Source organism: Sinohyriopsis cumingii, chromosome 17 (genome assembly GCF_028554795.1).
Source record: "Sinohyriopsis cumingii isolate HCF-2022 chromosome 17, ASM2855479v2, whole genome shotgun sequence".
NCBI classification, from domain to species: Eukaryota; Metazoa; Mollusca; class Bivalvia; order Unionida; family Unionidae; genus Sinohyriopsis; species Sinohyriopsis cumingii.
Genome location: NC_142977.1, coordinates 72,171,714 through 72,184,887, shown reverse-complemented (window position 1 = coordinate 72,184,887; position 13,174 = coordinate 72,171,714).

Genomic DNA, 13,174 nt, shown 5'->3' with positions numbered 1-13,174 from the left:
TTTATGAATTTTATGCCCTTTGACAATGGCCAACATTTTGTAAGTCACGATCACTTTGGCATAAACTTATTTTATGCATGGCAGTTGGAAACTACGAAAATCTTCTTAGAGGCGAGCTGTATAATCGGCAGTTACATTGTTATTCTGAAAGAGTTCTGATAACTAAATAAATAAGTAAATAAATAAAAACACCATCTTTTATCATTAAAAGTTGCCAAGTGTTGTTTATACATTGTACGTGGCGTAATTCGTAAGTTTACTCGGCATATTTTCAACTCGGTAACGCCTGGTAACGGTCATACTTTTACCTAAATATGTGGGTCCTTTGAGAGCATCGTAAATGTATGGAGGAAAAGAAATAATTGTATTTTATGCTCATCTCAAAAGATTTGTTTGTATTTCTGCGAAATAGTCATGCCTAACCAGATAATAGCACAGACCCCCCCCCATTGTAACTACAAAGCCTTGAGCAAGTGCGAAGTTACCAGTTAATTTTATTGTTTGTTTCTATTTTTCAAGTTGTCTTCGTGTGTGCGCGCGTAAATTGAAAGCTTGTTATTACCAGTCAATATCGTCAATCATATTTGCTCCATTATTCCATGCAGATAAGAAAGGAACTAATTTTGTGTTGAATTTGTGCCCCCCCCCCCATCCCACCCCGCCCCGGCACGGTACAATAAACAAACACTTGATTGAAAATAAAATAAAAGAAACTAACCTTGCATTGTTATAATATATTCCTTCTTTTTTCATCATGCGAAATTTACAGAACAAAATATATCAACGAACTCCGTAAATGTAGCGGATGCCGGCATGCGTATGCATCCTTACTGTGTGTGTATCGCTAATGTCAGATAAAAAAAATATCGCAAAAGAGACGAAAATATCACCAGATTGCTTGAAGGCGCCTGCCATTCACGCATGATAAGTTTCAAGGTGCAAACGGACCAAGATTATATTGTATCCAGGTTAACTATACGACGATATCTCGCAAATAAAAAAAAAAATCATTATTTTAAAGAACATACAATGTGAGTGCAAATGATAATCTTTCGCAGGTATGAGTTACGAAAGTATCATGGGGGGGGGGGGGGGGGGCACCAGACAGATGATCCCCACCACACAAAAAATAAAGTGTTTTCATGTACTCTTGTATACCCCAAGATGTGTGTGCTTGTTTAAAGTTTAAAAAAGGAATTTTGATCAAACTTTTAGTTTATAATTAGTCCTAGTGTTTTCTAAAGGGTAGTAGTCTGAAACATGGGTCTTATTCCCATTTTCAGATTTCATATCCTTGATTTTTAGTGATCTTTGTCAAGAATTTTCTATGTTCCGTGTATGCTATGTGTATCAATGCTATGGTGTGTGTATGCTATATAGTCTGTGTGTAGGGACAGCAATACTATGTCAAATTTGTCTCTGTTGTCTTAATATATATTTTTCTATGGACTTTTCAAATTTATTTGTTTGTCCTGGTATAAATTTAGTTGCTTTTGAATTAATTTGCAATTTAGAATTCCGGCGAGATGAACGGTATACTACCATTTGAAATTAAAATAAAACCTTTTGTTTTATGTGATTGACTATGGTGTGGTGTTTCTCACATTAAAGTCTATTTTCAAAATGAGGTAGGCTGTATTCGAGTCAGGGTCCGCACTTTCTTTCTTTATTTATTTGTGTTTCTCCCGATTCGAGTTAGGCCTCCTCTCTAGTATTTAATTTATAATGTAAAAGAAGTAAATATCCAACCCAAAACCCCTTAGGAAGCTTTATACATTTACTGGTTTGGTTTTAGCATGAAAAACATAAGTGACATCTACAAAAATAATAAACTGGTAAAAAGACTAGAAACAACAAGGACCTTTAGAAGTATAAAGGAACTTTTATGTAAATATAGGGAAAATGAGGAACTTTGGGGAATTGAAACTAAGGAAACATATAATTGGATAAGGGAAAATTTAACCTCTAAATTAAAAATAAAGTAGAGGAGGAAATATCTCGGTTAATTGGGACAGACCTTAGAGGTACTGGACCAACATCGGCTCTCCAAAAATACAAAGCTTGATATTCAGATATCTACACGACATATGCATACATGTAAATTATCTCATGTGCAAATGTGCGAACTTCACAAAATATCATGCGATGGCACAGTGCGAGTTTAGGAAACAAGACAGGATACAATTAATTATGGAGATATCCAAGAAATAAAAATACAGAAGAAACCAAGTTTTATATCAAGACGGCAACTTTAACAAAACTTTAATAGGAAAAATAACAGATAACATAACTAAAACCATGATGGCGTGTGACCAAGTCATAAACATAAAAAAAATGAATAGGCAAATTTTTTTGTAATCCTTTCAAATTAATTAGAAAAAAGAACTTCTAGGAAGATTTGTGAATGGGAGGGACGGGGCTGCAAAGGGTGAAAAGAAGGGGAGGGAGATGGGGCAATGGATAATCTCCCCTTAAAGGGGACCATCACAAAGTGAACCCTTGCCCTCATACCCCCACCCCGGATTGGAATCTGCTGTAGCCGCCACCCTTTTAGATTCTTATAAATTTTCCTAAACAGCTTCAGTTTCTTTTTATTATCCATTACAATTAAAATTAAATAATTAAATAGACTTTAATTATATTACGTAAACTATCACAAATCCTAATTATCGGGACAGAGAAACTATATGGGAAAAGAACGAGATAATGACGTCATGGGGCTATGAAAGAGTCGGGAAAAACACCTCATATAGGAAACTTTACATACATACACGAAAACAAAGGATCTAATAAGTCTCTCTTCTAATTCTATTTGCTCAAAATGTGCAGCTCTCGCACTGCAGGGTAAATCCCCACTGTGTGTGTGTATGTGTGTGTGTGTGTGTGTGTGTGTGTGTGTGTGGGAAGAACAACCATTTTTAGAGATTTTGGCAGAAATCCAATAAATAATTTGAGACGGCCTAACTCTAGGTGGGAGAAATACAAGCAAATAAAAAAGTGTATGGACTCCAACTCGAGTACAGCGGATTTCAATTTACAAATCCAATATGTGAATAATGACATAATATATTTGCACACAGAACACATGAAGTTTTTTTTTTTTTAATTAAATTATAATACACCGTTACTTAGCCAAAATTCAAAAATATATTAAATAAATAAAAATAAACCTTTTCTTGATCCGATTATAAGGTCCTAAGATTACTGGGGAGATTTGGGAAAAAATAAAGGCTATCCCAACATGGAAGCAAAATATAGCATACACAAACTATAGCATATATATATATAGCACACACGGGATATAGGCGACCTCTAGCCAAGGTCAACCAAGAGTATAGCGAAGGGATTTCAAGTCAGGTGATGGAAAGATGGAAACCTATTCGGAAAAACAACCCTATAGATAAAACTAGGTTTTAAAAGAAATACCCCGTTAAAAAGGAGAATTAAATTTTTTTGACCTAAATTCTTTTGCATAATATAAAACATACAACACATGGGGGGGGGGATAAATACACATAAAACACTATAATTTTTTGGAAAAGTGGGGTGGGGGGTCTGTCTGGTGCCGGCCCCCCCCCCAGTACTTCGTCTTGTGGGGATAAATGTACGTCATTTCCTGCTGGCGTCCTCTATAGGTGGAAAATCGTATCTAAGTAACAGTGATGTATACTTTTATTTCGAGAAATTAAATTATTTTTTCTGTACACTTTATAGGTTTTTTTTGGTTCTTTTTGTTCAAGTATAACTACTTTTAATCATGTTATGCAAATCTGATGTATAAAGAAAAATGTTGGTGCATGGCCGGTAACTTTTATACGTCATGGCAACGGAAAATAATTCCGCGCATGCGCATTTTGTGTGGGAGCACCAAAAAAAACCCCACACAAAAACAAGCAATCTACTAAAACAAGCCATTACGTGAGAACTTGGCCTGAAAAGAGCAAATATAGGTACTATAAAATATTGCTAGTCTCGGATTTGACAAGCCTTAGTTTTTTATGCTGATGAAACATTTTTCAGTAGAATTTTTTTCCTACAGTTTAAATGCCTAATTTTACTGTTTATAATCATACATGTTCAAATGTACTGGTCACATATAACAATATCGTCGAAATATTAACTGATACCATGCTGGATTTATATAGAATGTCTAAATAATCATAAAACTAAAGGTGTAATTGATTATAACCAATATATATTTTTTGCAATAACAAGATAATGAGATCCGAACATTGACCAAACAGTACTTAGAGAAATTCAATATCGATTAGTTCATCCTCAACCTCCAACTGATATACTTTATTGCAAGGGGTAAATGGTACCGTATTGAAAGACGTGTTAGGAAAAAGATACCGTTGTTAAAGAATATCCTGACCGACTGAGATCTTAACATCGTACATCATAGCTGCAAACAGTGCAAGCCAATATACACATTTGCATTATGCTCACGCAAGAAATATTGTATCAACCAAATGGTTTTCTTGACCGAGCGATGTCAAGCCCTTGCGCGAATCCCGCTACGAGTCATAGGTTTCCCCGATTCAAAGGAATCCTGTACAACTACTTCTGCAAACTGGAAAGTCCAACGCGTCCAATCTATCAGTAATGTTACTCTAATTAATACATGACCACAAATCCCAACTTCCCAATTGTATGTCAATGTCACAACTGCAAAGCTTCTCTTCGTTAACTTTCCGTAACTTACCGCCAGTATTTCACGCCGTGAAACTATACAACTGAACAACCTAATACAGGGAACCGTTTTTACTACGCCACCATAGGCCTTTTAAATCATGATTTTTAGCTTCATTTCGCCTGTAACTTTGTAACATATTTACCACCACAGCAACAATAAATGGCGCCCGCCGACGGCGGAACAGTCCTTTTCTGTTGATTCCATTGTATAATTTACCAATCTCCAGTCATAAATACTGCACCTGGAGTCACACGATCAATTCACGCAATTAGATTTGAATAGGGACTACTGAGTGACAGGGATACTCATGCGGCTCTTACCTGAATTCACCAAAAGTAAACCATGTCATCTTGAAACTGACTTACACTTCACTCCGTAACGTTTGCCCCTATTAATTGGCTAATTATTTTGGTCTAAAGACTATAATCCCAGCACCGACTTCCCATATTCAAGCAAGTATATAAGGAATCCTTAAAATGGAGAGCGGTAAACAAATGCGCATACTCCAAAATATATTACAATATTATACATACCTTGGAATTTTATTAACTATTTTTGTTTACATATTTTCATTGTACTCGTGGATGGGTAATGTGATTTTGCGTTCTGCCTTGCTTATAAAATGTATTGTCTTTGGTCAACAAAAGTTGATTTAGAGAGGATAAGAAAAGAAGTTTTGTTAAACGATGATGGAATTAAATAAACACTGGGGACAATATCGTACGTTGCACATAAATCGCAGAGATTAATTGAGATTTTGCTTAACGGTCAATCAGTCCGCACTCGAAGTAGGGAAATAAGCGAATAGTGCAAAAGCCGACCATTGTCTGATAATCGACGTACATCTGCCACAGCCATATATTGTAAAAATCCCATTACTACAGGTAAAAAAGAATTAACTACAACTGCTTCTTTGGGGCGTCATGTGTGACCAGTGTATATTAGTACTGTGTTAGAAAAATATTGCGACAAACCAAAGTAAAGAAAACAGTCACTTTTATCAATCAGTCCATATCGTTTTACAAATTATACTGAATAACTGACTTCAGTAGAACTCAGAAGAATGTATTCCTGTAAGCACATCACGATTGCGGTGTTTGTACATTTATATAAAGTGGGATCATTTTACAAGCAAAGTATACATTTAAAAATTAACACTACAAATGAGACAACGCTTAAGTACATACGGATTATAATCGTGAGATGGCAAAGAATGGTTCATATGTTGAGAGGTAACCAATACACCAACAAAATAAGAGTTTGTAAGAACATCTTATTTCCTTCTTAGATATACTTAGCCATAATGCAAATTGTTTCCTAATATGAAACATGTAAACATATTCCGACCATGCTGGAAACAAAAATAGTAAATTTAATTTAGTTCAGCGTAAACTGTAAGTTAGTTCTTTCCTTTTGGCATGGTGTCTGAATAAAAAAGTATATTTCTCAAATTTGCTAACCACTACACTGTCATTATGTAATTAGATACCTAATTGATGTACCATGGTTGTATACATATATCTATAAATATATATAGTTTTGTGGACATGTACGGTTGAATAATACCATCCCGTGTTTGTGTAGGGAAATGCGTACATCACAATCGCACTCGTAAATTTGAATCAATACCATCTCATGAATGGTTAGGGGCCGTCCATTTAGTATGTACGCATAGAAGGGGGGGGGGGGTAACCCAAATGCATAGGCTTGAGCATGGAGGTATACTGATAATATATGTACGCATTTAAGGTGGGGGGGGGGGGGCGCTGAAACCTCGAAAATAAGTTGTATAATACGTAACCTGTTCGACTTGGTTCAGTAGGCTTTTGCATTTTAGCGGACATAAGACAAACTTGTCCCACCCAGTCACACTATCCTGACACCAGGCCGACTAATCCGAACACTAACCTCTTAATGATCGGCACCAAAAGAGGCAGCTGCTAGTACCATTTTTATGTCTTTAGTATGATTCGGCCGGGGTTTGAATACGCGACCCCTCGCATCCGAGGCGGACGCTCTATAGACACATTGCACCATCGGAGAAGTCGCTTAGTAAAGAATGTACGATACTGGTTCCTGTTTTTCATGACAACTCGACCTGGAGACCTACCTGATGGAAAATGAAGGCGCATTATAAGGTTATAATATACGAGTCCATAAATACATAAATATTTTTTAAATTATAATTTTCGAGCAATTAGTGTCTCTTAGCATTTAACAAAGTCTGCTTGCAGTAGCGTACTAAGGGGAGGGGGGTTACAACATACTTCGATGCTAATACTACTGATTTCAAGCATAAAATTAAAGCTAAACAACAGCATATAACATGTTTACATATATTATTAAGTACGTCTTCATTTGTCTTTCCGTGCGCCAAATACCTTCCAACACAAAGATTTTCCATATAGGTAAATTAGTTGTACCAATCTTAAACAACCATATATTTCGACATATATAATATCAATGTATAGGTTTCTCATCAGTTTAAATCGATCTGTGCCAAAAAAAGTCGAGAAAATTAATAATAAAAAAGTTGGTATTTATGACTCATTATTGCTTGCGACTTTACCGATCTTCATATCCTTGATATGTGCATCTACCCTTCCCGTTTTGCGATAGTAGCACATACTTGGATGCTAATACTATAGATTTGAAGCATATACTTTAAGATGTACAACATTAAATAATATGTGTATGTATCTTATTAAGTACGGTTTCATATGTCTGTTTGTGCACCCGATGCCTTCCTATCCGAACGGTTTCCATATAGGTGAATAATTTATACCAATAGTAAACAAACACAGCTTTTGACAAATTTCATATTAATATATAGGTTCTCATCTGCCTAAATCGATTTGTGCCAATAGACGTGTGTGAAAATACAAAATAAAAAAGTTCCACTTTTTACGGAATATCGGGTGCGACTTTACCGATCTTCATATGCTTGCTACTTTAATACACCCTTCCCGTTTTGTGATTGTAGCACATACTTCGATGCTAATATTAGAGATCTGAAGTATAGAATTAAAACTATACAATATTATAAAATGTGTGTATATATCTTAATAAGCACGTCTTTATTTGTCTGTCCGTGCGCCTAGATCCGACCTATACGAAAGTTTTTCATATGGGCGAATAAGTCATAACAATCGCAAAAACAACGGTTTTGACACATTTGATATCAGATGACAAATTTGATTTTAATTGATATGTTTCTAATCATACTAAATCGATCTGTGCCAATAGACATGTGTGAAAATGCAAAATAGAAGGTTTTGTTCTTTTTGCTGAATATCGGGTGCGACTTTGCCGATCTGCATATCCTTGCTACGTGAATCTACCATTGCCGTTTTGCGATCGTACTACATATTTCGATGCTATTGCTATATATCTAAAGCATATAATTAAAGCCGTACAACTGTAAATAGTATGTGTATGTATCTTATTAAGTATATCTTCCTTTGTCTGTCATTTCGCCTAATGTCTTCCTATACGATCGTTTTCCATACAGGTGAATAACTCATAACAATAGTAAATAAACCCCGATTTTGACAAATTTGATATAAATTGATAGGTTTCGCATCAGTCTAAATCGATCTGTGATAGTAGAAATGTAAGAAAATGCAATATGAAAGTTTGGGTATATTTGACTCTGTATCGCTTGTGAATTTAACAATCTTCATAACCTTGATACGTGCATCTTCCATTGCCGTTTGTCTCGGTATCACAAACTTCAATGTTTATAGTATAAATCTGAAGCATACAAGGAGAGCTATACAACAGTATATAATATGTGTATGAATCTTATTAAATACATCTTGATGTGTCTGTATGTCCGCCCAATGTCTTCCACAGCGAGCGTTTTCCATATTGTGTATTGTTCCACTTCCTATTTTTACACTACCTAATTTTGACCTAGTTTAATAAACACCCATTTCTACAGAGGACACATCTGTCGCAGCCTCGACATTTTTTTACACTTATCAGCATTGAGTCACTCGGACAAAAAGATTTGTCAAAAGTCATATCATTATTATTAATGAAGTGAAACAAGGACACATACGATGAAAAAAATAATACATTTCTCCAATTCACTTTTTTCCAACCAGGAAGTCCTCTTAAAATCTTTACCAACTATTCTGACAAGGCAAATACAATTCGTTCCATACCAATCATCCAGTCTGCTACTCAACATGTGTTAGCTATGTGACTCACAGCTGATAACTGCATCTCCATCACTTTTTTAGAATTGTGTTTTGTGTTTTACGTGAATATGTCATTACTGATTTTCTGAGGTGGTTCTTGGGTATTTTACTTTGGAGTAATGAACATGAAACACACGTTTATGGTATATTTCATAAATAAATCAGCATCCTCTACATTACTGCTAATTTAAATAAAATTACGTGTATTACTATTAGGATTTTTCTCTCAAAAATAGGCAATTTTACTTTAATAGTAAATTTTCAAACGTCCATTAAACTAATCTTGATATTTAACTTATTTTGACAAATTAATTCTTTCTAAATGTCTTCTGTCTCCTATTATTTGCACTATTAGAGAAATAAGTTATGAAGTATGCAAAACAGTTTTGTACCTTAAACAGTACATGTACATTAAAGAATTGGGGTTCTGCATATTCACAATGCCATTTAATTATTGCAAGGATGTTGTACACTAAATCCAGTATTCTTTTATTATAAGTAAACAATTGTATTATTATACCATCATGATTTTCCCCCAATTTTATTCTTTCAGCTTTTCCAACAAAATATCTGTTCCAAAACAAATTTTTTGATAAATATAGGAACAAATTCTGAGTAAACACCATTTTTCTTTTGTTGTCGTTGTTAATGGTAGACTGAGAGAAGAAAATGCAGCAGCATATAATATGAACTTAAGTGAAGTTATGAACTTACTAAGCCTGGATTTAAATAAATGGTATCACTTGTATTTCTAATGACAGCCACAATCCTCTTAGTTTGGGCTCAAGACCAGCAATAGTGAATAGAGGTATTTCGAAAGACATATAACAGCTCACTCATTATAATGTTACTAATTAGCATTATTGAAAACTTCTTAGATATCAAAATAAATAGTATATATGTATGGTGCTTGTTGGCGACATTGGCAGATTATTCACTCCACATCCTGGTTCCCGGGCAGTTTTGATCTCTCACAATAATAATCACGGGCATAGTGGCTCGTTACAAAGAAAATCAACAGATTTGGGTTCTAACCTGTAACACTATTAACATATTATATTGTTACAGGTTAGAACCCCATCCCTTGATTTTCTTTGTAACGACCCCCTGTCATCATGGGCAGTAAATTTGAAACATACTACTTCCGGGTCAATCTATTTTTAAGGTGCAATATATACTAGTACATAATGGGAGGTAACTCAAGTTGTGCTATTCAATTCAATTCATTAATGAAAAAATGGAAATAAATAGGTAAAAAGGCAATTATTTATTTTGCAGATGAATATTTATCGAATATTTAACATTCAGCAGCGTAAATATGCATTTATTTTATTGATATTTGTGGCAAGAGTGCAGAAAAGGACGACGTGCTTCGTGGGCAGATGGAAATCTGCCCACGAACTTTTATCTGCCCACGAAACCGTCTGAGGACGACAAAACTGCCCACGACCCACCTTAAATAATAGTATATATATATATATATATATATATATATATATATATATATTTCTGCCTTGACAAAATCAGTTTTGAAATATATATATTTCAATAATAATAAAAAATAATTATATATATATATATATATATATATATATATATATATATATATATATATATATATATATATATATATATATATATGTATATATATATATATATATATTTCTGCCTTGACAAAATCAGTTTTGAAATATATATATTTCTGTGTAACATAGATATAAAGATAGCTTTGTTGTACTGTACATGGAACCGTCTGTTTTTCCACCTTTCATTTGTAAATTAGAAACCAGATATTATCCTTCTACCAATTTAAAATATTATACAATTATGTTACTGATATTAATTATGATACAGATCGTTAATTAATTACTAGGACAAAAATAATTACGATCTACGCAGAAAATTCAGGTCATTGACATGATGAAAGGGAGGTAACCGCTAGTCTCTGTTTAATTGATGCAAGAGTTATCTCCCTTAAAAAGTGGAAAAGTTTCAGATAAAATGACGTTGTATCATATTTATTTTATTGAAGAAAAAATTAAATAAAGAGCCATTAATTTCAATGCATATCATATCGTGAAGGATATGAAACGCTATTTGATCGATGCGAAAATCCTCACGTGATTTTTACAATCACCTTTACTGAGTCAATTTCATTCATTGTTTTAATGATCATTTTACATCTTGGAGTGGTTACCAATTTGTTTGATTAAATACATTACTAATTATTTTTTTAATGTATTTTTTCAGGTCATCCAAAATCAGATTGAAATGATAAATTCACAGTTGTATCATCATGATGCAAAAATATAAATTAAATGAATAGTTTAGTAAATATAAGCGGCATAACTATCTAAAACCCATACCGGAGATAGCTTAAATTGACAGTTATCTCTCTCAACAATAATGGAATATGATTTTTTGTTTATATTTCTTAGAGAGAGCAGATTGGGTTATCTGTTTGCGACAAATTGTACTGCTTTTGAGTGAATATCGAAATATTTATTAGCTGCACATATCGATGGAAATATTAGTTCTTCGCCAGTCTCTGTATTTGTAGATTTAACTGATCTTGCAATTTTTGAATGTTTCCCAGTATTACCAGGTTTACAATTTTAGCTTTGTGTGACAGCTCGTAAATTTCATAAATTATTATCGGCTTTTTTACCGTTGATATGATCGATCACAAGATCGTCGTCGACTACTCCACTGAAACATTCGTAAATAAATTTTGGCAAACATATAGTTTCGCTTTATTTTCCCTGATCCTGAATGTGATATAACCAGTATTAATAATAATAATAATAATAATAATAATAATAATGAGGACTTTGTATAGCGCCTAGTCTTTAGAAGATCTAAGCGCTTTACAACATTAGACAACATCTATAAGATAAAAACATAATAATATTATTACAAAAACAAACAACATGAAATTAGAAAAACATTAAAAAATAAAAAACATGCTGAGATAATTTCAGGTAGCAAAAATTATTAGGTCTTTAGGTTTGTTCTTGCAGTCGAAATAAGTGAGTTTTGAGAGCCCTCTTGAATGTGATCACTGTGTCTTTGTGTCTAAGTTCAGTTGGCAATTCATTCCACGTTCCTAGGCCCTGGTATGCAAAAGAGAGCTGTCCATATGAATTTGTTTTCATAGTAAGAATGATATGCATACGATTGTCAGAAGAGGAATGTACGTATCTTGCTGATATGTACACATGAGTGAGGTCAGATAGGTATGTTGGACTAGAGTCCGACAGTGAAATGTAGCACAGGTAACAAATTTTGTGTTTGATTCTGGATCGAATGGATAGCCAGTGTAGGGTACAGAGCAGCGGGGAGGTGTGCTCTTATCGTGGTACTCTAAGTATGATCAGAGCGGCTGTGTTTTGAACTTTTTGAAGTTTCTGAAGCAGATATTCAGATGAAGCAGACATAATTGAGTTACAATAGTCCAGTCTTGAAAATACTAATGAACACACACGTGCTTTAGTGGCATCAACTGAAAGATATTTGCGAATGGAGCTGATGCGTTTCAGCTCAAGATATCCAGTCTTGCATATGTTCATGACATGTTGGTGCAATGTGAGAGTACTGTCCAGAGTAACACCTAGGTTTCGTACTGATTGTTTGAATTTAATGTTGGAGTTGCTGCTATTTATTGTTTGAGGTAAAGGATGTGAATGAGAAAGTCTTTGTGTTGTGATCAGAATGGCCTCAGTTTTATCATCATTCAGCTGGAGCTTGTCACAAGTCATCCATGATTTCACATCAGAAATGCACCTCTCTACACCTTCGATGGTACCATCAACTTCAGTCGGGTGGCTAGGTTTGAATATTTGCGTGTCATCAGCGTACAATTGGTGAGACATTGGATGATGATCTATGACACTTGAGAGCGACTGAGTGTATAGAATGAAGAGGACAGATCCAAGAACTGACCCCTGTGGAACATCACAACATAGATCAACTGGGTTGGAGTGTATTCCATTTGCAGATACAATTTGTGTCCTGTTGACCAAGTAGGACTTGAAACACAGTAAGGCTGTATCATGAATGCCGAATACATGTTGGAGACGGTGAAGTAATATATCATGGTCTATTGTGTCAAATGCTGCAGGCAAATCAAGGAGGGTGAGGACTGTAATGTTTCCGCTATCCAACGCAGAGAGAATGTCATTAACTACTTTTAGAAGGGTGGTTTCAGTACTGTGGCAAGGGCGATATGCTGATTGTACATTGCAAAAAAGACTGTTTGAATACAGATGAGATA